This window comes from Saccostrea cucullata, unplaced genomic scaffold, assembly GCF_032062105.1.
Source record: "Saccostrea cucullata isolate Sc308-1 unplaced genomic scaffold, CSIRO_AGI_Scuc_v1 ctg16740, whole genome shotgun sequence".
NCBI lineage: Eukaryota > Metazoa > Mollusca > Bivalvia > Ostreida > Ostreidae > Saccostrea > Saccostrea cuccullata.
In genome coordinates this window covers 2,231-6,749 of record NW_026940600.1, presented here as the reverse complement: position 1 = coordinate 6,749, position 4,519 = coordinate 2,231, and the positions used below count along the sequence as shown (strand labels likewise).

The 4,519-nt window shown below is 31.2% G+C and overlaps 1 long non-coding RNA gene across 1 annotated transcript; it reads left to right on the top strand.

The window, feature by feature from the left end:
• The first annotated feature begins 2,230 nt into the window (after positions 1–2,230).
• Positions 2,231–2,848, top strand: LOC134255680 (uncharacterized). Its single transcript, XR_009989604.1, has 2 exons — positions 2,231–2,632; positions 2,761–2,848. It is a non-coding gene; the product is annotated as an uncharacterized LOC134255680 (long non-coding RNA).
• The last annotated feature ends 1,671 nt before the right edge of the window (positions 2,849–4,519 follow it).

Genomic DNA, 4,519 nt, shown 5'->3' with positions numbered 1-4,519 from the left:
GCCTTTTTCATGTAAAAAAAAATCCAAAAGGAAACAGATGTGTCAGACTCTGAATTTCTAAAACGGTATTCTTGACAAACAAGTTCATCAACATATATATCGTCTCGCATAAAAACATCATTTCCATTCTTATCAACAATACGTTGTCAGATATATCAATTTATCATTCAGTGAATGGCCACAGCAGGTGTTTTCGTTTTTTCATGCTTTTGGACAGATTCTTTTTATATGAATACAAAAATAAGTTCTGTTAATAACGGGGCGCAATTGGTACCAATGGGAATTCCAATAGATTGTTGGAATACCTGGTCTTCAAAAACCACGTAGATATTTTCAATCAGAAACTCAAGCATCTTTTTGTCGTCAACTTCAGAGTACTTGTGTGTACAATCAGAATGTTTTCAACAAAATAAGTTAAATAAACAATAACAAAGTAAGTAAATTTACGTGTTTCATTTTTACTGAAAAGACAGCTGTCAATGATATCAAAAAGCCTGGACTTTAATTTATCATGGGGAATGGTTGTGTAAAAATTGAAAGGTTGAATTTTTAAGTGTCCTCATCTGATATTACAACACTTTTCCGAATATATTGGTGCACAGTACTCTTGAAGTTTCTCCTTTACTTCTGTTTATGTCTTAGTGAGGAGTAAAGAAAAACGCTCGAAAGAACATTTACTTTCTTTTACATACATTTGAAATTCTTCAAGTTCCAAAGATTAAAGGTCTGGGAAAGATATTTTTTTAAAGTATTTACAATGTGAACAATTTACAAGGTTTTTCAGGAGAAAATAAAAAGGGAATAATCAGAGAAAAAAAAATCACGGTAGATTTAAAATGTTCACTTTTTGTTTGAAATATCGACAGTTAAAAAAATAATCATTTTTTATTTTATCAGGGCATAAAATCATCGATCTTAATAATAACTGTTGTGAAGTAAATGATTGATGTAGAAGATATAAAGCAAGTTTTATTATTATTTCTTTAGAAGTGCTATCATTTACAGAGAATTTATCTTTCAGTTTATTTATGATCGGGTTTTATGTATCTTTGGTTAAAGTCTTTGTAAATCTTTGGTGCAACCAACTGTCTTTAATTTATTATAAATACAAAAAATTACATAATTTTTGTTAATTCTTAAAACGGTATCAGAACATGAATAAAATTCTGCAAAAGTATTTTTCACTCAAGCATACGAGATATTAGTCAAAGGTTCCTGTTGATTTCAAATATCATCATTAGGGTCGAAGAACAATTTTCAGTCCATATCAGTCCATTTTAGTGAAAGAATAATATCCTCTTTTCTGGACTCCCAAAATCAGCTGATAGAAATGCGAAAAATTAACCTGAGCCTGGGACCATCCCTTGTGATTCATCATATATCAGACATAATTATCCTAAAGAAGCAGATATGTCCTGTTTTGACAAAGGGGATAAAACAAATAAGGAAAAGAAGACGCATATTTAAGAAATTGTAAAAAAAAAAAAAAAAATAGGTGTTCCAAGTCCTTATGTTTTCAATATTTGCAAATTTTACTCTAACAAGTTCTGAGTTATCATTTAAGATAAAAAGGATATGCAAATATCTTATGCAATCCTTTATGTTAGTGGTATAATAATATTTTTAAGTTGACAGCAGTTGTAAAATTAACAGGATATACATATTGCATTTAACTTGGATTATTACGGTTTTAACCTTTTGCAGAAGAAACGGAAGTATCTGAAACTATCAACCAAAAGGTCTTAGTGCCATTCATAAAAATTACTTGCCGGACTTTTCAATTAAGTTATATAAAAGAGTTAATCTGTAAAAGTATAAAAAGCAGATTTGGATCGGGCTTGCTCACATTAAAACCTTACATTGACAAAGGTGAGCCAGGGATTCGATGATAACGTTTTTCTCTTCTATGATTGCTCATTTCTATAGCTATTTTAAAGGACGCTTATTTGTTTTATCATAAACAAAATAGCGAGGATAAATTTTATTGAATAAATTACTCCGGATTACAGTAATCTACTTCAAATGATTATTTAAACGTAAAAAAAATCATATAAGAATATCCTTGTTCATCGTGTTGGACCAAAATATTTTTATTATCAAAGAATATTTAAAAGATTTTTCGGGGGGGGACACTTTGAAATCCGTTTACTTTTACAAAGAAAAATATTTGTTATTATACATTGCTCAAAGTCTTCCTCAATAATGACCTCTAGTTCTGTCTCACAGGATGTTCAAGCTGTTGTGCTTCCTAGCTGTGCTCTCTGTAGCCCTTTGTGATGGCTATTATGGTAGAAAAAGATATGGTAATTACTATGGAGGCAAAGGACTTGGAAATTATTTTGGAGGACTAGGATATGGTAATTTCTACGGAGGCAAGGGAATTGGTTATTTTGGAGGATTAGGATTTGGTAACTACGGATATGGACCTTACTTTGGAGGTATAGGATTCGGTAATTACTATGGAGGCAAGGGATATGGACCTTATTTTAGAGGACTAGGATATGGTAATTTCTATGGAGGAAAGGGAATTGGACCTTATTTTGGAGGACTAGGATATGGTAATTTCTATGGTGGAAAGGGAATCGGTTATTTTGGAGGTTTAGGAGGTATCTATGGTGGTAAAGGATTCAGGGTAAGTTCGTGTGGTATATTGAATAAATCTAAAATAAGTACCAACTTTCCCTGTTCTAATTTATTCTAATTTTCAAATTTATAAAACTTTTATCGTATTAATGATTATTTTCTCTTTTTATTTTTCAGGACTATTATTGAAAATTGGATTGTTGATTTCCCATTGATGTGATTACATTTTGCTGATAAAATAAATGACAAATACAAAGCAATTTAATCTAGTATCTTATTGATTTATAAGAACTTGGCACTTTTGTTTTTGAAATGGGGAGGGAGAAACAATGTCTGTAAGAGACTTGCTTTCTGAATGTTTTAATTTGGATTTTTAATCAAAGAATAATTTTTTTTTTTTTTAAATGAAAAAAGTGTACACTAATAGTATCGTTTGGCAGGTTTACGTCTACACCGTTTCAAATAAAACTTGTTTTACATGTAATTTGATGAGAAAGTGAAACATCTTTTAATAATATATATTAAGGGCATAGAAAATATGTATACTAAACAAATTATATATTAAAATAAAAAATTTAATCCCAACATTCTACTTTTGAAATCCAACTCTGCCAAACAATCAATAAATCGTAAATTCCTAGGGGCTCTCAGGGAAGAGAAAATAAAACATTTGCACAAAACCAAAACCAAAAAAATTATTGGAGAAAAAGACATATTTACATACGAGTCAAAGATCGGAAACAATCAGTAGAGCATTGAAACTTTTTTGGTGTGACAGACTCTTATATTGCTCTTTATGCAGGCAACGACATCACAATGCCTACAAAAAAACCTGACAATTTAAACGTTATCACTGCGTCAAGAATACTTCTTACACTCTTAGAAGAATTTTAAATATGGAGTCAATAATCAAAAACTGAGTGTGATAGTTTACCTTTTTCTACAACTTTTCAATTGTCAATAGAAAGAGGCTCGTCTAGTGTTTAATTTAATTTTTCTGAAACTTTGAAACTTTGTTCCAGGGTACAAAAATCTCTCTTTATATGTAATTTGAAAAAAATCGGCCGCACATTTTTTGCCCATATAGTTTAAAATATGCCCTATTTGATCCATGTAAGAATATGATCAATTCGGGCTTTTTACATAAGAATATGCATTTACAAAAAAATTATATTTCCTTCTCTTCTTTTTTTCGTTTCTTATTCAAAATAAGCAATACTTCATGAAGCATATGGCGATAATGTAATAACAGTATTTAAGATCAAAAGTCCATAAAATAATACAAAACTGGAGTAGAGCAAACACGGACCTCCAAAACATCAGAGGTGGGATCAGGTGCCATGGAGGAGTGAGCATACGTTGCTGACCTGTCATACCCGCCGTGTTCTCCCTGTCATGATCAGGAAATAACGGGAAAATCCGTCGTCAATTCAGTGCATAAATAATTGACTAACAATTAGTATGAAAAATGTCAGTCAGCATTTGACTCAATGATAAATTGTATTTGCTGACAAGGTCATTGTATCGACCATAGAACTTACGAAATGATGACTTTCAAGGAGACTGCTGATATTCTTGTTTCATCAACTTGTTTGTCAATAATTTACATCCTTGTAGAAATTGATCATACGTAGAGTATGCTCTTGCGTATCGAATCAACTGAGATATATAAACTCCGTATGCAGATGATTGACAATACGTCGTCGATATATCTAAATGTCGAGTTGAAGGCCACAGCAAGTGTTTTCTTCTTTTCACGCATAAGATTTTGCATAAATTCTTCTTCATATGAATATAAAACTAAGTCTGCTTATAATAGGTCTAAATTTACAGCGCATCCGGTAAGTGCTCGCGACTCAATATTGAGTGAAAATTCTTGAAGAGACGTTTCACAAACAAACAAACAAACGAATGTGTTGTCCATCTTTGCTGACAT